Raw genomic sequence first — 22,803 nt, forward strand, 5'->3', positions numbered from 1 at the left:
TTGACTTTAGGAAGGAACACTATTAGTGGGGTTATAATTGCAAGACAACTAACAAACCTTTCTCCACTGCCAGTTACTTCCTGTGGGAAAATCATTGCGTATTTCCATCCAAATCCAGGGATGGCTGTAAGCAAGTTACAATATTATATATAAGGCTTAAGATAACAATGTTACCCTTGAATTATATAGTTTTTGTAATTAGTTTTACCACAGACAATTTCAGAAATTCTGAATACCGAAACTGGAGCCTTGCCTAAAAATCATAGGGTGCTGTGAAAAAGATGCATAGTGTTTATTATCTGAAGTCATTAGGAAGTTAAGGGGGATTTTCTTTAGGAAACATTGTTGCAAGTAGTTTCTTTTGCTAAAAGTTGCTTTTTAAACATCTAGCCATGGCTAATGTAAGACAACTGTGCTAGATTAAGTTGTTTCAAAGTAGTTTCTTTAGGGATTCCATTTTCACTCCTCAGTAGATTTTATGTATTTCTTATATGCTTCTTCACTCATTAGTCCATCTAGTTCTGAAGGGTTACTGAGAGTAATCTTGATCAGCCAACTGTCTTCATAACAAGATTTGTTGACAAGTCCTGGATTTTCTGAGAGCATCATTAATTTCAGTTACTTCTCCTGATAGAGGAGAATAGAGCTTTCACACTTTCCAAAGCACCGAATTCCTCGTTTCTTCAATTTTGTCCCAACTTCAGGCAGACTACAGTAAACCACATCTCCCAAAGCTTCCTGTGCAAAATCTCTGATTCCCTCTGTTCCAAAACCGTTTTCTCTTGTTACCCATTCATGTTTGTGAATTTACACACCGACAGCAGAGCTGGGCAGGTGCGCAGCACCCGGAGGCCCCAGGGGACGGGCAGGGCATGTTGGGCGCAGAGATGGAGCACAGGCTGCAAAAGCCAGCCCGCAGGCTCCTGGCTGCTCATAGCACCAGGTTCGCTGGGTTGCAGATGGTCCTAGAGCACCCCCCCAGTGGGGGCGGGGCAGGGGTGGGCCCTAGATTTCTGCTAGTTTAAAAAGTCATCAATGATATATTCGTGAGAACACTATGGATTTTTTTCCTGCGAAGTTATTACACAATTTTTTTTTAAATTTTAATTTCATCTTTATCCTTTTAAATATTTTATTTTCAGTGGATTTTATAGCATGCATCATAATAGTACAGTAGGACATGTATATAATATATAACAAAAAGCATACAACTGTTAGGGCTTTATGTTCAAATACATCAAAATTGTGTGGAGGCCACTGGTGAGATATTTGCTTCCATTAGCCAGGGGAAGAAAAACATTGTGTTTTGAGCCAAGGAAAGGCCTTGCTAGCCATCACTGGGGCAAACCACATGCCTTCTGCATGCACACAAACTGGTGCCCAGAGCTGTGGGCCATGCATGTTTGGATAAGCAAGAGATGGAGAAAGCTCAGGGAGAGGTGAAGTTCTTCCCAGAGCTGTTTTGGGATCATACTTGAGCATTCGAATTTTTTAAAAACTAGCATATTTCACCTAGGTCAATAAGGGCTATATTACAAATATAGCTAGGATTACAAATATCCTATGTAAGGTCTAAAAATGATCTCACATCCATTACCTCCATCACCTTTCCTACCCTGGCCCCAGCAAAGAAAACTCCACATGTGTCACACCCATTCATTAGTACATCAGACCAAACTTGCATTCAAGGAGAGAGAATTCCGCACACAGCTTCCTTCCTTCAGAGATAAGGAAACTCTTTAAAGAAGGAGGAGATGCTTTGCTTTTTGGTGAATTGTGCATCCCACAACTCTTGGTCAACTTTGCGATGATGTGGATTTCCACTAATCAACCTTGAGGAGGTCTAGCACACTTTGTATCAGCAGATAAGGCTCACTAGCAAATAATTCCTGTGATTCTCCAAGACAAGACTACAGAAGGTGAGGCTTCATTCTTTCTGTTCTGCTGCCCACAGCTTTGGGTCAGTGCACTGATTGCCCTTTCCTGAGATTTCCATAACGTCAGGCTTCCATAACCCTATGCTTGACCATCCTTAGTTTTGCTACATGTCTCTATTACAAAATATTCAAAGACTTTAGTTCTGACAGCTACTTGTATGTTCATGAATAAAAATCTAGCGCACTGCAGGATTTCAATTTTATAGCATCTGCCTGGATTGCACTTACTTAGGTGGGAATGCAATCAAGCATGACTGTAAAAAAAACAAAAAAAAACCCATAGTGTGACTTTCTTTTTATGTATTCAAACTACACTGTTCACATTCTGCTGAGAAGAAGAAAGTGCATGTGTGTGCATGGGAAGAGAGAGTTCTTCTGAAACTGAACATGTGTCATGAGAACTAGTTAAAGTTACTCTTAATCTTCACAATTAATCTTTGACATGAATATTTTTCTGGGTCAGGAAGCAAGACACAATATTGGTACCTCTATGTTTTCGTCTAGAATGTGGGATCAAGAAAGCCATGAACAATCTACTTGTAAAATTAGGTACTGAAAGTAACCTTTGGGAGAACTTTATGTCCTTGAGCTGCTATTTTCTGCGAGCAGGTTAGTGAGATTCACTCAGATTTATTGTTATTAAAATTCTTCCTCAACACCACCAGCATTATTATCACCCCCAGGTGGACATAGCACTTTTCTTTCCAGATGCTTAAGTTGCTTTAGTGATATTACTATAGTCATTTTTAAATATGCTTAAAATATCAGCCCACATACTTATCCACACAACACCTCCCTATGGAGAAAAAGGAAAAATAAAATGATTTAAGTTGGCATTTTCCCCATAGTCTCTGGCCAGAGATGCCAGCGGCCATTCCAAAGCCATAGCACTTCATTTAGTCTTCTAGTATTCCAGTGAGATAAGAATATTCATTATTCATCTAATAAGAAATGAAACAGAGGTGCAGAATGTAAAAAGGATTGGTCCAAGGACACATTCAGAATTAGCAACATTGCAAATAAGTTAGCCAAAGCCTCCTGATCTTGGCATCAATCTTCTTTATGCTCAAATATGCAGATTCGGTGATATAGATCTTATTGAGATGTGCTCTGTGCAAGTCAGAAGCTTTGAACTCCTGCAGATATGATGACCACACACTTCAGGGATGGGAAATAGGGCAGGCATACACATGTATGGATCACTGAGGTTTTACAGAAAGAAAACAGAGATTAGAACGAAGTCGAAGTAGATTTGAAGCTGTCATCTCAATGTGGTTTTTAGTAGCTCAGAGACCTTGGGTAATTTAAAACATTGCTCTGGAATTGAGGTTCCTCATCAAGAATGAGAGAGTAATATTACCAAATATTAAATGAGATTGGCACTTGGTGAGAACATCAGGTATTATACCTGTTGTTTTTGTTACCATTATTATTGCTGTTATTATTTTAATGACACTGAGCCCTTTTATTTTGATGCAAACACTCTTTTAGGACTTTTTAAAAATAAAAAGTGCACATATTTAAGATGTACAACTTGGTTTTTGTTTTTGTTTTTTCAAAGCACAACTGAATGTTTTATCGGCTTACATTTTCCAGCTGGAATTAGATATCACAGGCTTGAGTATTTTTTTTTAAGCTCTTTATTGAAATATAATTGCTTTACACTCCTGTACCAGCTTTTGAGGTACACCAAAGTGAATCAGCTGTATTTATATATATCTCCATATCCCCTCCCTCCCGCGACTCCCTCCCACCCTCCCTATCCCAGCCCTCTAAGTCATCACCCATCATTGCGTTGATCTCCCTACAACATGATATTTTGATATAAATATACATAGTGAAATGATTACTACAGTCAAGCTAATTATCATATCCATCTTCTCACGTAGTTACCATTTTATTTTTGTGGTGAGATCACCTGCGATTTACTCTTTTAGCAGATTTTCAGTGTACAGTACAATATTGTTAACTATACTCACCGTGCTGTACATTAGATCTCTAGAACTTATCCTATGTAACTGACGTTTTTAACCCTCTGACCAACACCTTCCAATGTCCTTCACCTCCCCAGCCCTGGTAAGCACTGTTATATTCTCTGTTTCTACATATATGATATTTTTAGATTACATCCATAAGTGAGATCATACAGTGTTTTCATTTCTGTGATTTTGGGGGGAAGGTAAGTTTCCCCGAGGCTGATGTGTCTTGGTGACATGATGACCCTCAGGCCCGTCTCCTAGCTTCTCACAGACACCATGTGTGTGAATAAAGATGGAGAATGGAAAATAATAATAATTGTAAAAATAAACAATGGACTTATTTCACTCGGCATAATGTCCTACAGGTTCATTCATGTTGTTGCCAGCGGCAGGATCTCTTCTTTTCAAAGCTGAGTAATAGTCCATTGTCTGTACACACCACAATCTCTCTCCATTCATCCATAGACAGATACTTTGGTTATTAGCACGTCTTGGGTGTTGTGAATCTGCTGGAGTGCGAAGACTCTTGACTACCAGCTATGACTGGTAGGCCTTGGTGAGTCCCGTGTGAATGATGCGTTTGCTTTCTGGTTCCATGCATCCTCTCCCTCCTCTGCTTGGACTCAACCCCCAAACTGGGGTTTAGCTCCACCCCAAACTCAGAAGGCCCTCAGTCAGCAGGTCTTTGGGGACCACTTCACTAGTCAAATGAAACAACACCAACTCTTCCTGTCTGGGGATACTTTTCTATAGTACGTACACTCTTTTCTGTAACTGACCCCCTGTGTTGGGACCAGATCTCTATCTTGAAGTACACTTGGCTTCTCTGTTTGCCTCTTTTGCTGGCACAGTCACCAAGGTCCCACAAACCCAGGACTGCAAGTCTTATTTAATCGGTTTTCATGATTCTAAAGCCAACTTCACACTTGATTCCATGACTGGCCCTGATCCCTGCTGGGGTGTTCCTTTCAATGAACCTGCATATTCTCTGCCTAAGACGCCGTGCCTAAGACTCCCTTCGCCTAGGACTCTCTGCCTAATTCCTCCGTAATTAAGCAACAGCTTCATGTGCTGGCTTGACAATATCTTCCCAGCGTCTGAACCTCATAACTGTCACCAGATCTTCTGGAGAGAGCAGTCATGTCTACACACACTTCCCCGCAGTATGTTAAACCTTGATCCATTCATGCTTACCCTACACTGGCCAGTATGTTCAAATGTCAGGTCCTCACCCCTCCTGCTCACTTCTTACCTAAGTTTTCTTAAGACCATTTCTTCCATCTAAGGAGATTCTGGATTCCAATAGGGAGAGGAGTTCCTTAGAAATTTCCTATCCAAACCAGATTTGTGGCCAATATTGGTATCTAGGAAAATCAAGATTATATTGAATGTCAGTGCAAGGTTAACACTGAAAAGAAGCCACCAGATGGAAGTCTGAGTGACATTCTAGAAGAGCTAAAATTGATCCTGGGCGTGTGGCTTGAGGATGGTTATGTGGTGATATAGGCTCCTGGTAAGCCCAGAACTTCAGGTTACTCTGTACCAGTTCTCAGAGACACCACCTTCTTCCTTCCTTCTCCTTTGCTCCTGATAAGACAGTGTCTCCCCAGTCACAGTTCTGTGGCCTCAGCAGCATCATCAGTTACTTGATAGATTACAATTTGCCACAATTTGAAACACATTATGAATTTTCATAGCACGGTATGGCTTTATGCAGAAAAAAAAACAGACTTTTTCAGTGTAATCTGTATCCCCATTTTTTCCTGGATCTGAAATAAAAGTACTTTGTTGTATTTGATACTCCATTTTGGCTCAGATGGATGCCTGGGAAGAAGTTAATAACAAAAACAAAAAATGGTTCAAAGAGCAAACGGCATCAAGGCTTGTAACAATAACCTCCCTGACCCTCCACAGGACCACCAACAGGAGTGAAGAGGGGACCCCTGCACTCTGGGTACTGCAGACAAGCCCCTGGTCCCCCAGCATCCTCACTCTCACCACCACTGCTCATCTTGAGACCCTCAAGATGTTTATCATTTTGTTCTCTATCCCTTTTGATATCATCTCTCATCTCTTGATGCTAAAATATGGGGAAGGAAGGGATTCCCTCACTAACTGACCCCACACAGGTCTTCCTGATCATCTTTCCAGCCCTTATTTCCTCAGTAACACTTATTACCATTCTTTACTGTTTTTTTTTTTCCCTTCTCTCACTAGAATGTAAGTTCCATGAGGGCAGGAAGTTCATATGTTTTTGTACGTTTTGTTTACTGCAGTATTCCCAGCATTTAGAACAGTGCTAAAAAAGACTAGCATGCTTGTTGAAAAATGTGACCATCACAGTATAATAATAATACCATAACAGTAATAGTGTTGATAAGATTTTTACATATTAAGCACTTTTAATAAGCTAAGTATTGTGCTAGGTTCTCTGAGTATATTATTTCAGTTTAGCTTTATAAGATTTCCATGAAATAGGCTCTCTCATTAGCCCTACAGCACAGAGAAGTTAAGTAACTTGTTTACAGTTGCTCAGCTGGTAAAAGACAGCATTCACAAGAAGTCCACACTCTGGTTTCTTTGGCAAACTCTTGACCTCCTGGACCCTGGGCAGTGTCTGCAGATGCCATCATCAAGATAGCATATTTTTTTAGGACCAATACCAACAGCCCATTGCATCACACCACAGGTCTCCTGGACTGTTTTTGCTCACACCCTCCATGCTGTTTTCTTCTCATTGATCAGATATAGAAAGACAGCTTCTTCTTGCATTTCTTGTTAGGTTTGTGTAAGCCAAGCTTTAATGAGCAGCTCATACCCTCCCTGGTATTTGTTTTTCTGATTGTGTCTGCTTTAGGTGCGCAACTCCTACATTAAAATTATTGAAGTGTTTCTTTTGTTCCATGGCATGGGTTAAGGTAGTATTTAATCCACTTTGGTTTTGCTACAGGGTCTGCAGGATGGCTTCTGGCCACGTTCTTGGTCTTTTTCGGTGACTGTTTCTCCAGTGTCCCTACATCTCACTGTGGTATTCAACCTTCTGAAGTGGAAGGGAAGAAAAGGAAATGGCTTGCACTAGAATACCAAAGCCCCATATTTGGCTCTACAGCTATTATCCAAGTACCCCCAAAGCATGTAGAATTTATACTGGATAGAAACGATTCAAGCCACACCCTGGATATTTTTCTTTTTCTTTTTCTTTCGCTATGTGTTTTATATTGGATTATAGCGATTAATGCCATGATAGTTTCAGGTGCACAGCAAAGCAATGATATTTTTCCTTTGAACTATATCCATATTATACTTCATCAGGCTATAATACATATCCTCTCTTTCCTCTCAGATTATGAGTTGATTTTTTTTTCCTGTGAGGAAATAACATTTACTTGGAAATAGACATGGTGTAGCTGTGCAAGAACAATTAAAATTTTTGCCTTGGAGTCTAATTAAGGCCATCCATTTGAAACTCTCTGTGTATTTCTAGTTCTGACTCATTCTCTGGCTTTGACTTGTCTTTAGGCGTGACATAATACTACCAACCTTTTTCAAGTACTACTGTTTTTCATTCTTTTAGCTGTGGTGTGTAATACTATATTTTCCCTTTCGCCTCCCACTTCTTAAAATTTTCTTTTGTCTAATCAATTCTAGGTATAGGTATAAGTCACCAAATCTTTGGGTTTCGTTTCAAATTCAATTTAATATGGATAACCTTAATTTAAGAGTCACAACTTCAGTCCCCCTTTTAAAATTACTTTCTTCCCATCTTCCCTTCTTTTCTTCTTTCTTTTTTTCTGTCCTTTATTCCTTCTCTCACTGTGCTCTTTTTACGGTTTTTTTTTTTAACATCTAGTACAAGCTATTCACACTATAAAATACGGGAAACAGAGGTGAATATAGCCTAGTGTCGTTGCTCAAGGGATTAATGTTTTCTTTAGGGGAGAGACCTATACAAAAAAATGTACTGGGCTTCCAAATAAATGGTACTAAGGCTTATCCCTGAAATATCTCATTGAAATGACTAATACAGGCAAATTTCTGCATCAGTTATGGAAACTAGGAAAGAATGCAACCCATGAATTTGAAGCACTGACAGATTTCAGTGCAATGGAAGTCTGCTACGAGTGGCTACAGAAGGCAAATCAAACCTAGCAACATATGAAAAAGGTTATATACACCAACAATAAATAGAATTTATCCCAGGAATGCAAGCTTGGTTTAAGGTCTGAAAATCAAACAATATAATACACCAAATTAATAAAATAAAGGACAAAAACCACATAATCAACTCAACAGAAATATAAAAAGCACTTGACAAAAATCCAACACCCATGCATGAAAAAGGTACTCAGCTGGATATGTATAGAAGTGAAGTTCCTTTACTGATAAAGATCATATACTAAAAACAAAAACAAAAAACAGAAAACAAAAAACAGAACCCAGTAAACTTCATATTTAAGGATTGCATGTTTTCCCTCATTTGCGATATCTTCATTGTAAATATACCTATTTAAATCCTTTTTCAAGTTTCAAGTGAGTTATTTTTTTTATTATTCAGTTGTGAGTATTCTTTATATATTGTGGATACCAGTCCCCTATTGGATATATAATTTTCAAATATTTTCTTCTGTTTTATCAGCTGATAGTTGATTTCAGGTCTGGGGCAGAGAAACTGCAAAGAACTTCTTAGGCCCAGAAAGCAAGTAAATTCTCAAAGGAGCAAGTTCAAAAAACATGGGATCTGACTTGGATAACTACCATTGGCCAGTTCTGGGCCAGTTTTAACGAGTCTATAACTAATTATAAAACATTAACTAAAAGAAATAAATAAATTAGAAGTGATATAAAGAAAAGGGAGTGTGAGAGAAGAAAAATAAAACAAACATATCACATCATCAACTTATTTTTAAATATAGGACCAAGGGGAAAGAACTACTCATCTAGCCTGCCTATTTAGGAAATATCCAGTTAATAGGGGAAAGATTGTTAGACTACAAATGTAGAAGAAATAAAATATTTTTTTAAAAACCACTATTTTGCAACCACCATGGAAATCATTGATTCAAGCAATAATGCCAAAACTTTTTATTCAGAGATTGTTGGATAGCAAGGGTGTTGGATGCAAGGGTGTTGATTGCCCCACAAATTATTTGCTAAATGAAAATGAATAAAAATTGACTCCACAGTGAAGAGATCTGGCTTTCATCACTAAACCTGAGCATTATAAACAGTGAGACCACTTGGTACTGTGTACGTTCTACTGTACTGCTATATGAAATTCACAGCATCACCTGTGAATGATTCTTGCCAGAAAAAAAAAAAAAGTTTGACCTGAATCTAAGCTTTCTGATCTAACTTCCAATGTATGATATATTCAAGGGCTGGATGAACAGGTTAAGTACCACCAAAAGTAAACAATTACACTCAGAAATAATGTGATGTATTTTGTAAGTCAACTGACCTGTTCTCTTCAAAAAGTCAATGTCTGCAGAGGGAAAAAACGGGAGGACTATTATAGACTAAAACCGACTGAAGAGATAACGGTAACAAAAAGCAGTGCAGAGACCTTGACTGGATCTTGTTCAAACAGAGAAACAAAAACTGCTGCAAAAGACATGCTTGGGGAAAATTGAATAAGGACTATACATTAGTTGATATCAGGGAATTGTTAATTTTCTTTGGTGTGATAATGAAATAATTATTATGTGTGAAAATATACTTATTTTTAGGAGTTTCATGCTGAAATATTCACAAGCATCATCTCTGCAAATTACTTCAAACCTTCCGCAAACACATAAACACAAAGAGAACTAAACAGCTATAAAATATTAATATTTGTTGAATCTTTATTGTGGGTATGTGTGTGTTTATAGAACCATTCTTTCAACTTTTGTCCATGTTTATATTCTTTCATAATAAAAAAAATTGGAAAAATAGCATTTTTTCAAGCTTTGATTTTTGTGATACTTTATTCAGTTTTACCAAAAGATATAAAACTTAACCTCATTAAGAAACATGAAATTAAAATGCACTCATTGCTGCTGCTTAATGTTTCTAGTAAACTTTTTAACTTTAGATAAATAACTGATAAATTAATATTTATGTTTTTGAGGAAATAACAGTAATCTAAATTATTGTGTCTGTTAAAAAGTGCTGAATAGTAAATATCTATAGAGGTGAGATTCTGTGTAATTTTATTTCCTCCTTGCTGCCTTTTCTAATTATTTAATGATAGCAATGGTTAACCTTTATGAAATATTTGTTCTGTGGTAGGCACCATGCTAAGTTCTTTATATGCATATAAAGGTTATTTATTCCTTACAAAAACATTGAAACTATAAGAAAGCTAGAATCGAAGGGAAAGGAGATAAACTAGGTGAAATTTAAAAAAAGATTTTGAGGAACCACTGTAAGAAATGGGAGTGAGATCTATTCAGGCATACATAATAGGATTTTCAAATATGACCAAGAGCCTCGCTGAGGGTGGAGCCAGAAGGTTACATCATAAAATATAGGAACTGTAGTCTGTGCAGTAGTGTTATTTCTTTCTTCCTATATCACAGCCCATATATGTAGGAGCCGAGAAAGCAGATGGATAGGTTGGTCCAAAAGCAGGGTTGGCAGGACAAATGCAATAAAAGGATAAGAAAACATGGATTTGATCATGCTGACAAAAAAGTGTGGCTAAAGTAGTGTACCACACGACCCAGAGAGGAAATGAATCCTTGGTTGGGAGGTGTTGGTCAAGGGCTGAGGGTTATGTGTACATGGGAGCCATGCACAAGAAAGCCCTCATTTCTGTATAGGTGAGGACCTTAACTGAAGTCAGAAGCTACTTATCAGGACGTTCTCAAACACACACACAACCCACTGCAGACAAGCAGAGTTTTGAAGGGACCCAATATTTACACTTTTATCCACTAGGAAAAGGGGCCTTTGTGTAGGAAAGTGTTTGAAAACCTAGAGGACTAAAGGCTTCTGGAGATGTGTGAGATAGAGGCTAGAGAGGGAAAGATTTGATGAGCTCCTGCCCTAGAAGTACAGAAATTTATTTGGCTTCCCCATGGATCTAAGCTGGGAAATCAGGAACACTAGATTATGAACAAAGGACTCATGACATTTGTGACATAAAAAACACATCTCAAATCCTAGGTATAGATAGTATGTTTATTACTGTCTTCTTTCCTCTATTTACTCTTAAAGATTAGAGATAAAATTTTCAATAAAAAAGGTCAATGTGTGATATTTTAAAGGGGCAGCAAAGAAGAAAATTTTCTTCAAGTTAGCTTTTAGGGGAGGAATCTGGAAACACAGGGTAGGCAGGCTTCTTTGTTTTGTTTTTTCTTTCTTTTTTGTTTTTTGACTACCACAAGTTAACATCCATCATTTCATATAGATATGAAATTAAAGAAATAGAAAAAAAATTTTTCCCTGTGATGAAAACTCTTAGGATTTACTCTCTTAACAACTTTATATAACATTCAGCAGCGTCAAGCATATTATGTTATACATTACATCCCTCATACTTATTTGTCCTACAACTGGAAGTTTGTAATGACTGCCTTCATTCAGTTCCCCCTCCCTCACCCTCACCTCTGGTAACCACAAATCTGATCTCTTTTTTTTCTGTGAGTTTGTTTGCTTGTTTGCTTTTGAAATATAATAGACCTGCAACATGGGGTTAGTTCCCGGCACACAACATAGTGATTCAGTATTTCTATACATTTCAAAATGATCACCATCATAAGTCTAGTTACCATCTGTCAGCATATGAAGGTAGTTATTGACTAAATTCCCCACACTGTACATTTCATACCCTGACTCATTTATCTTGTAAGTGAAAGTTTGTAGCCCTTAGTCTCCCTCACTCATTTCCCTCCTCCCCACCCACTCTCTCCCCTCTGGCAACCACTTGTTTGTGCTATGTATCTATGACTCTGTTTCTGTTTAGTTGTTTGTTTGTTTTGCTTTTTATATTACACATATAAGTGAAATCATATAGTATTTGTCTTTCTCTGACTTATTTCTCTAAGCATAATGTCCTCCATGTTGTAGCAAATGGCAAGGTTTTGTTATTTTTGTGGCTGAGTAATGTTCCATTGTGTATATATCTCACATCTTCTTCATCCATTCATCTATTGATGGACACTTAAGTTGCTTCCATATCTTGACTATTGTAAATAATGCTGCAATGAACATAGGGGTGCATATATCTTTTCAAATTAGTGTCTTTGTTTTCTTTGGATAAATACTCAGGAATGGAATTGCTGGATGGTGTGGCAGTATTATTTTAAATTTTTTGAGGAACCTCCATACTGCTTTTCATAGTGGTTGAATCAGTTTACATTCCCACCAACAGTGCATGAGGGGTCCCTTTTCTCCACATCCTCACCAACACTTGTTATTTGCTGTCTTTTTGATCATAGCTATTCTGACAGATGTGAGATGGTCTCTCATTCTGGTTTAATTTTCATTACCCTGATGGTAAGTGATGTTGAGCACCTTTTCATGTGCCTGTTGGCCATTCACATGTCTTCTTTTTTTTAAAAAAAGTCTATTCAGATCTTCTACCCATTTTCAATTGGGTTGTTTGGTGTTTTAATATTAAATTGTATGAGTTCTTTGTGTATTTTTGATATTAGCCTCTTATGTGATGTACAGTTTGCAGATATCTTCTCCCATTCAGCAGGTGGCATTTTCATTTTGTTGATAGTTTCCTTCACTGTGCAAAAGCTTTTTAATTTGAGTAGTCCCACTTGTTTTATTTTTGCTTTTGTTTCCCTTGCCTGAAGAGACCTATCCAAAGAAATATTGCTAAGACCGACGTCAGAGAGCTTACTGCCTATATTTTCTTCTAGGAGTTTTAAGGTTTCAGGTTTTACATTTAAGTCTTTGAACCATTTTGAGTTTATATTTGTATATGGTGTGAGAAAGTAGTCCAGTTTTATTCTTTTGCATGTAGCTGTCCAGTTTTCCCAACATCATTTCCTGAAGAAACTATCTTTTCAGGCAGGGCTTCTCTTTAAAAGGGAAGAAGAAAAATCAGTCCCTGTGTCTCTTGAAAAATATGGGAAGCCAAGTCTGAAAAGTTGAGGCATGACATTTGGTGATTAAAAGGCTATAAACCCTTATTGCTTTCCTACCCATGTTAGCCACACATAGTGTTGGTACTGCTGCCTCTGTTTATGGTTTCTGTGAAAATAGGAGTTCTCCTTTTCTCTGGCTCCCTTTCCCTAACTGAAGATCAGATTAAGTATAATTGATTGATGACGGTATACATTAAAATGTGATGCCTTGCATTGGGTGAGATACTATAAGGGATGTCAAAGAGGCATGAAGTATGATGCCTTCTCAAAAGAAAATTACAAATTAGATGCAGAGAGAAGACTTGTACTTAGGAACCGAATAAGGAAGAGCTGATGTGAACAGATATTTGAGTGCACTTACAAACCAGTGAGCAATGGAGGAGACAGTCATTGTAGTTGATGAAAGTTTAATAGTCTTCAAAGTACATTTTGAACAAAGCACCAGATTGATTGGCAGATGTTGGGAACACTCGTTGGTTTAGGAAATCGTAACTTGATCAAAATGAATATGGTTTATATGCCTGTAATGGTGGGAGTGGGGTCCAGAGAGGAGAATATTTATAAATTGAACAGCCACAGCTGGGAACAATTAAAGTTTTAAAATATTTACTAAGTATCTAAGTACAAAACACTTCACTGGGTGTTAAGACAGAAGGAGAATTACTTCAAGTAGAAGATATTTAAGAGCATGGTTAGAAATATGGTTAGATAATCAAAGCTAGATATGACCATGGAGATTTTTAATCAGTGTAAAGGAATATTAGTAATCCCAGATGCTCTACGAGAAACAGAGAAATGTCTGGTGTTTAACAAACTAAAAAATTAAAAGACTGTGAAATTATGGCCTATTTGCAGTTTCACCAGTGTTCTTCCTTAGCTACCATTAAACATCTCTGCCTTCATCTTCTTTACTTTGTGATGGACTGAAAGACTGGGTCATATTTGTTACTTGAGTACATGAATCTGTCCACCTTCCCTTCTTAGGGGCACTTTAACTGCACTGTGAAATAGGAGCTACTACAAAATCTTCCCCCCAAATTTCTGTAGGTAGTGGATCTCACATAAGTATATAACCGGTAAACACATTTTCTGACACCAAGGAAACTTTTCTAGGCTGGGTGTTAACTGCCATGCTCCCAAAAGGCAAGGGTCACCAAAGTGCTCCCACCACTCTAGAGGAGCACAGGCAAAGTTAGAGTACAAAAGCCAGGGAGAGAGAGACAGAGACAGAGAGGCAGAGGGAGAGAGAGTGAGAGAGGGAGGGAGAGAGGGAGGGAGGTGGGGGAGGGAGAGAGAGAGAGAGAAGACACCCCAGAGACTCCAAACCTCTAAGACCAACCAAGTCTGGAAAGACACTTTCCTTCATCATACCTGCCAACCAGCACCCCCAGGAGAAGATATTGGAAGGCAGCACAAAATCAGATCTTATCACTTTTTATGCTTCGTGTTAGAAATGTCCGTGTCTGTGTCAACTGCTTAACACAGCACAGGACGTTCATACTGTAGTACAGCCTCAGGCTTTATTAACTGAACTTCATATTACTTCTAAGGTCTTGAAGTGAAGGGCTCTTTCCAGTTTAATTTAGAAGTAGATTTTTCTACCAACAACTTCACTCAAGAGGTTGCTGTTTATATCTGAGCAAAGCCTTTTTCTAGAACGTGTCTGGGCAACGTTTGTAGCTGTCTGGGTCCACTTGTTTATTTAACAACTATTTGCAAGTAATTAATTGAGATATGTGTGCCACGCTGTGCTAGGAGTTGGAGCATACGATTAACCATTGATCTTCCCTGTGTTAATTATCTAGTGTGGATCATATTACTCCACAGCTTAGCCATTTAAAATAAATATTTGTTATCTCATATAATTCTAAGAGTAAGAAACCCAGGAGCAGTTTACCTGAGTCATTTTGATTCAGAGCCTCTCATGAGGCTACAGTCAAGGTGTTGGCCAGGGTTGCTGTCATCTGGAGGGACTGAAGAATCAGCCTCTGGCTCACTCCCTTGTCTGGTGGCAGGTGGCTTCAATTCCTTGCCATGGGGAGCTCTCCGTAGGGCTGCCGAATACAGGGTAGCTGGCATCCCCCAGTGCAAGTGGTGAGAGAAGGAGAGGGAGAGGGGTCAGGAGGGCAGGGGATGGTAAGCCCAAGTCAGAAGCCAGTCTTTCATGACCTAGTGTTGAAGTGACACAGCATGCCATCACTTCTGTGTTCTGTTGGCCTCTGAGATCAGCCCTAGTGCAATGTGGAAAGGACTGCACAGGGTGTGAACACCAGGAGGTGGGGATTCTTGAGATCCATCCTGCAGGCTTCTCACCACTTTACCTTAGGGCACCGACCTTATAGTTGTGGATGTGGAGCATAGAAAAGTAAGCAAATAAATTACAGTAAATAGTTACAGAAGAGGCAGGGATGACGTAAGCTGAGACCTGAAGGATGAGAAGGAGCTATATTCATACCACATGAATAACCAGATCCACGCCTATATATGTGACATTACTTTCGTGAGGATAATGTGAAGTCAAATTGGTGTTAGGAGTGTAGGCATGGCTTTTCTAAAAGTGGAATATGGATGCTGTGTAAATTCCAGCATCTGTGAAGGCACCCGACTCTCCAGCCTGGCTGAATCTACCTAGGTCACGAGGCCAAAAAGAAAGATTGAACCACAAGTATAAGGCAACTGGACTGGAGATTTCCCTGCTTTTTGTAATTATGTCTTTGTATCTCTAACGTCCCGGGTTGGGGTCCAGGAATGAGCTCATAGATGGAAAAACCTAGAGAAGAGAATTGCAAAGCCTTGTCATGATTCTAGCACGTTTAGAAATGAAGGGATGAACAGATTACAGTTTCTGATGCCCTGCACGTCCTCGCCATCCCAATCAGGGGTGAATCGATGATGCATTCTCCACAAGACAAATGCTGCTTCTCTTTGCTTAAAAGTGTTTTTAATTTAATCACAAGTCTTGCTGGCTCTGCTTCAGGCCTCCTAATAAACAAGAACACCCTCCCTTCGTTGAGTTAAACCTGGCGCCCGTGCAGATCTGCCGACTGCTCTCCCAAAAGAAGCAGACGCTATCTGGAGCGCTCGGAGAAACATCCGTCAGCCTGTCACTGGCATATTGTTTCCCATTTGTAAGAAATGGAAATTGAAAAGGCCGGTCATGTTTAGAAAGACTAATGTGGCCCAGGTTGCCATCTTCAGGTTTTTTATTTAGAAGATGTTCTGAGCCCACCTCCTGCCCAGCTCTCAGACAGATCTGAAGGACTGGTAGCAGTCATTTGACTATAGCTTGCTTTGCCCATAGACAGGAGTACTCTTTATCCTGATGAAGAAATAATTCCCTATGAACTGTGCAGTGCAAATACAATATCCAATAGAGTGTGAAAACCTTCGGCATTGTAGCCAGTCAACAACGCACTGTGCCTAGCGGGGGGAAGAAGGGAAAACATCCACAGCTCTTTGCAATCACCGACGTGTCCCTGCCAGTTTGGAGGAACCAAATCCTCCTGTCATTCTCTCAATGCCTCTTGCTCTGTGTACTTCATTCCTCGTAGTCTCACACACACACACACAGACACACACACACACACACACACGAGGCAGCTCCAGCTCACTCTGACCTTTCAAACTAAGCAGAAACCCAGTCATTAAAAACATATACATATAACATGTGCCCAGGTCCTTGTTGTTCACAGGTGTGGCCCAAACTGGCCTGTTCAGAGTTCAAGTTCATTGCACCCGATAGCTGTTTTTGCAACATGTAAGTGCAGCCTCAGAATGAGAGGTAATTCTTAGTGGAAGATGACCGCCAATGTCTAAGGTTCCTATGTACGTGGAGATAGTGCCTGAAGATGGCGTTGGAAGCATCCGTGAAATGCTTTGCTTACTGAATCCTTTAAGTAATTAAGGCTTAGTTTCTAGAGACTGCTGTTTAATTCAGGTTCATCCTAGTTGTGTAGCTATCCTGGGAAACTTTGTATTAAGAGGCTGCCATATGTTCCCACACCTTAGGTATAGATTTAACCATCAAAACAAAGTACCCAGCTTCTCAATATTTAAACACAGTGTTTTTCGCATTTTCTATTAGAAAGGTTTTCTTTCCTCTCAGGGCTGTAGTCAATGTATTTGAAGTTTCTTTTCAACAAAAAGTTGTGTACTTTCTTCACTCTGCAAGGTCAAAGCTGGGTTGTTCCTGTGTCATCAAACTCACTGAAGCAGCCGAGTTATTATATTGGTGAAATTAATTATTGAAATGAAGACTTGCTTTGTTCTGCTTTAAAAGGAAGATAAAAGCCCGAACAATTAAAAATGGTTTTCTATTACAGCTAATGTGCAGTATGGATTCTAACATAATTAGTTGAATTTGGAAAATTATTTTTATATTATCCATGCCTTATTTTAATACATTTATTCATTTATTTATTCTTCTGGGTGCCAACCCTTGTAAAGGAAAAGGAAATACAAATATAAATAAAACATAGCTCCTGTCATTGGAAAACTCTTTACTTAATAGATCTATGAATTCCCCTGGCCCTGGGAAGCCACAGGGTGTTAAATGGACCTTCTGTGGTACGCTTTCCCACAACATGATGTTTTCCTGAGCAATATATTATACCAATAGATTCTCTGTTTTGCCTTGGCTGCAGTCCAAATTTCTTTTATAAAGTTTAATTTTACTTAATTGAAATGCTCCTTCTGGTACTTAGGGTGCTATAATGAGCATAAATCCATTTATTTAAACCAGAGTTATCTAAATACTTTGTTTTGTTTGTTTGCGTATTTGCTTGGTAGCTCTATTTCATTCTTGTCAACATTGGTAGGAACAAGTTCTCTTTAAAAATGAATTATAAAAACATTCCCTTTCAATTATATTTAAGAAAACAGAGAAAACTGATGGTCTATAGTCCAGGGTCATACACGTAATAAATCTCAGTTCATTAGACACTTTCTTCCATTTTCTATAAATTGACTCTCAACTTGGAACTTCCCTTAACGACAATAGTTTCCAGTAAGTAACACCTTCATGTACTAGGAACCAAAGCAGCAGTGACTTTCATGGGAAGTTAAATATGTCTTACTTTGTTTCAGGATGGCATTTCTAGCAAGGAGTAATTGCTTAGAAATGAACAGGATAGAAAATATCAGCTCAACAGGTGAAATGTAAGGAAACCTTGCCGCGCTGTAGATGTGATGTATGCGTGTTCCATCAGGCTCTTTCTGGTAGCCTTCTTAGCACCTAAGCCTGAGGGCTCACCCCATTCTAGGATCAGGATGCTGTACTGCTTCCCTCTGTCTTTTCTTATCATCACCCTCTCAGACAGCTCAGCTGACAAAGGGCTCAGGTGTTTTGTTAAAAACTTAACACAAAATGCATCTACAGGAACAATTCCAGTTCTTTCACAGCCAAACTTGGAATCCATGGCCAAACCCAAGTCTCTCTGGCTTCATAAAGCTGTCAAAATATTTGCTCTCTCCTCTTCTCTTTCCTTTCAATAATTTTCACTGATTTTTCTCTTTCTTCTTCCTCTCCCTCACTTCATTCAATTTATACACAAGACCTTAAATTTTAAAATCTTTGTAAAAACACCTACTATTTGAACAGGAATTTACACCTTTAAAGCATAGTGATGTGCCCTAGCCTGTTGTCAGTTGTTCATTCATTCATTCATCAGTTAGATTCCAGACTAGAAGCTAGCAGTAGTAGGAGAGTTAAAAATATTTGAGTGACTCCCACGGCAGAGTAGCAATGAGTATCTCTAGTGATCAGGTCTCAGTTTTCAAATGCTAGTTTCATCTAAAGTAATTCAGGGCTTCTTGCAGAAATAAGTGAGTCCAGGCAAAATTTCAAGAGATGTTCTGACGTCTTTCTGTTGTTCCAGAAAGCAAGGAGGTATCCAAAGCATGTTGAATTGTGTCGAGGGAACACAGGAGCTGATCTAAAGGGGCCCACTCTGGTTATACAGGGGATAACTTGAGAATTAAAAAATCCTACACTGTCAGTAATGGATTATAACACACATTCTTCTTCTTCTTCTTCATCTTCTCCTTCTTCTTCTTTTTCAAATACTTAAGAACATAATAATTTGGAAAGAAAAACGATGAATACATATTTTTCATTATAGAAGAGTACCAGATAATTATGGCAGAATGAGTGGTAGAATTAGGAAATCACCATTTTTAAACTCCCAACATAAAAAAAATTTATTTATGGAAGACTCATTAATAGAAGTAGTAGCCATTATGCACAATAGTGTGGAGAAAACACATATTTATACAATCTCAAGGTGTCACTCTCCAAATTATTTACTAATTCAAGGAATACCATACCTTTATGATAGAGTGATAGCTGTCCTCTGGAGCGAAGTGATCAAACTAGCATTACTGATAGTGGCAGAGTGATGAAATAAAACGTATGAACCATGACAGATGACATTTCCTTATCAAAAATTTTTAACCTGAATCCAGTGATTAAAAATCACTCACACATGGTCAGAATAATGGGATACCTTACAAGACAACTGGTCTGGTTTCTTCATAAAACTCACTGTCTACAAAATGTATGTTTGCTGAAGGTGGGGAGGTCATGGGTGAGGGACTGTTCTAAATTTTAAAAAAGTAAAGTTAATCAAATCAAATTAATATGTAAAACTTTATTAGAAACCAGATTGGAGATGAAACATTGCGCTGGCCAGAATAATGACCCCTCAAAGATGTCCATGCCCTCATCCCCAGAACCTGTGAACGTGTTATACTACAAGGAAACAGGAATTAAGGTGTCAGCCTCATCCCCACGTCTTTTAAGGAGAGCAAGAGAGATCCAACAGTGATGAAATGTTCTTTATCTTTTTTTAATTAATTTTTTAATTGGAGTGTAGTTGATTTACAATGTTGTGTTAGTTTCTGCTGTACAGCAAAGCAAATCAGCCATACATACATATAACCCCTCTCTGCTAGATTCTGTTCCCATATAGGTCATTACAGAGCATTGACTAGAGGACCCTGTACTATACAATAGGTTCTTACTAGTTATGTTTTGTATATATAGTAGTGTGTATATGTCAATTCCAATCTCCCAGTTTATACTCCCCCCCTTCCCCCTGGGTAACCATAAGTTTGTTTTCTATATCTGTGACTCAGTTTCTCTTTTGTAAATAGGTTCCTTTGTACCATTTTTTTAGATTCCACATGTAAGTGATATCATATGATGTTTGTCTTTCTCTGTCTGACTTCACTCAGTATGACAATCTCTAGGTCCATCCATGTTGCTGCAAATGGCATTATTTCATTCTGTTTGTTATGGCTGAGTCATATTCCATGGTATATATGTACCACCTCTTCTTTATCCATGGAATGTCCCATATCTTGATGGTATCAGTGTCACCCGCTGGTTGGGATATTACACTAGAAGTTTGCATGTTGTTGCCATCAGGGGAGACTGGGGAGCTCTGTACTGTTTGTTTAAAACCCCATATGAACCTACAGTTATCTCAAAATAAAAAGCTTAATTAAAAAAAGCAGAGGGGTTAGTGTCAAAGTGATGTGATGTAAGAAAGGCCATTGCTTTCTTTGAAGATGGGAGAGGGTCATAAAGCAGGGAATGTGGGCACCTCTCGAAGCTGAAAGAGATTTTTAAAGTGGCTGCTCCCCTAGAGTCTCCAGAAAGGAACACAGACCTGCTGATATCTTAATTTTAACAGAGCGAGGTCCATTTTGGACTTTAACCTCCAGATTATAGGACAATGAATTTGTGTTTTTAGAACACTTAAGCTTGTGGTAATTTGTTATAGCAGTAACAGGAAAAAAATATACCTATAAAGGTCATTTTAAGTACAGTTGGGTAAAACGGAATATCTATCTGTTAGATATAAAAACATAATATCATTTGATGATATTATGGAATGATTGTTAATTTTATTTTTTTAATTTTTTTGTTTTTTAAAATATTTATTTTATTATTTATTTATTTATTATTTTATTTTTGGCTGTGTTGGGTCTTCATTGCTGCGCACGGGCTCTCTTTAGTTGTGGCGAGAAGGGGCTACTCTTCGTTGTGGTGCTCTGATTTCTCATTGCAGTGGCTTCTCTTGTGGAGCACGGGCTCTAGGCGTGGGGGCTTCAGTAGCTGCAGCGCATGGGCTCAGTAGTTGTGGCTCGAGGGCTCTAGAGAGCAGACTCAGTAGTTGTGGTACACTGGCTTAGTTGCTCCGTGGCATGTGGGATCTTCCCAGCCCTGGGATTGAACCCATGTCCCCTGCATTGGTAGGTGGATTCTTACCACTGCTCTACCAGGGAAGCCTTATTAATTTGGATTCTTAACCATTGATCTACCAGGGAAGCCCTGTGAATTTTATTAGATGTGTTAATATTGTGGTTATGTTGGAAAATGGCTTTATTCTGGGGTGTACATGCTGGAGACTTTTAGGGTAAGTGATCGTGAGGTTTGCAGCCTTTCTTAAAGTGGGTCTCCAAGAATGCACGCGCACACGCGCGCGCGCACACACACGCACAAACACACACACACAGATAGAGACAGTGAGAGAATGGGAGAGAGAGAAATCAAATGTGGCAAAATACTAACAATTAGCGATTCCAGGTGAAGCATATATGTATTTTTATTATACAGTTAATTGAACTTTTCATTGGGGCATGAAATTTTCCAAAATAAAATGTTGGAAAAAAAAAATTTGAGTTATCCTAGAAAACATATAACATGAAAGATTTTCTTCTTTCTTTACTCTTGCCAATTAAGAATGTAAAGCAGTCAATGATGACGTGTCAAAATGAATGGTACTGAGAGGTAATAAAGATTCATGGACAGAAGGGCACAGTGTGGCCCCAAGTGCTGTGAAGGCCTTCTGGAGGAGGAGAAACACAGGCTGAATCTTGAAGAATGGCTAAAGAAACAGGGATGCACTTTCCATCAGAAGGACACAGCATGAGCCACGTAGGGAATGGAAGACTGAGTGGTGGGCTGGTGTGGGGGAGATCTCAGTGGCATGAGTCACACTGGAACGTGGAGGAATAACCAATGGGTAGAGGTTCTTCTCCAAACTAAGACAGCTTTGAGAGGAAAAGGGGGAGACAGGCATAAACCAGAGCGCTGCAGGGCCAACCAATGTGTATGGTCACCCTACTTGAGACAGATAGCCCTGTAAAGATAGGCACTGCCAGTGAGGAACACGAATGATGTTTCCAAAGGGGAGCGGCAGAAGGAAAGCAGAGATGGAACATTTATGAGGTAAGTTAGCACGATCCCTCTGGGCACATGAAAAGCATAAAGCAGACTTGAAGGCATCTTGGATTAAAGACATAGAAAGCAATTGGGATGTTCCAGAAATCTGGTGCAAGGTGACAAGTGCCTTCCCTAGCATGGCAGGACTGAGAAGGAAAGGCCTTGGGAGATTTTTTTTTTGCTTTAATTAAATACTCTAAGGATCTGTCTTCCTCGCTAGTTGGCTCTGCGTACTCATGTTTACTTTGCTGGCAGAGTGTTTGAGCTTCTCACAGAGAAAGCAACATTAAAAAGCAAACTCTTTAAATCAAGTATTTTGATTCTTAAAAATGTATTTTTAATGTTTGTAGTTTTAAAAATATATGATGAAGTGTCTTTTTAAGAATCAGCTGCATGTCTGAGCTGACAGGACCTGATTCCTAGGACATAGATGTTTCTCTTTCACAAGTAACTGTAAAGATTAGCAGCCTTTTAGAAGCAGTGGGTGCTCCTTATTTTTTTTCTGATTAATTAATTTATTTATTGGCTGTGTTGGGTCTTCGTTGCTGCACGCGGGCTTTCTCTAGTTGTGGAGA

The 22,803-nt window shown here is 38.8% G+C and overlaps 1 pseudogene; it reads right to left on the reverse strand.

The window, feature by feature from the left end:
• Nucleotides 1-459: 459 nt before the first annotated feature.
• Nucleotides 460-22,803, reverse strand: part of LOC130829808 (glycine cleavage system H protein, mitochondrial-like) — a 48,278-nt pseudogene continuing 25,934 nt past the window's right edge.

The sequence above is a fragment of the Hippopotamus amphibius genome, chromosome 10 (genome assembly GCF_030028045.1).
Source record: "Hippopotamus amphibius kiboko isolate mHipAmp2 chromosome 10, mHipAmp2.hap2, whole genome shotgun sequence".
In the NCBI taxonomy this organism is placed as follows: domain Eukaryota; kingdom Metazoa; phylum Chordata; class Mammalia; order Artiodactyla; family Hippopotamidae; genus Hippopotamus; species Hippopotamus amphibius.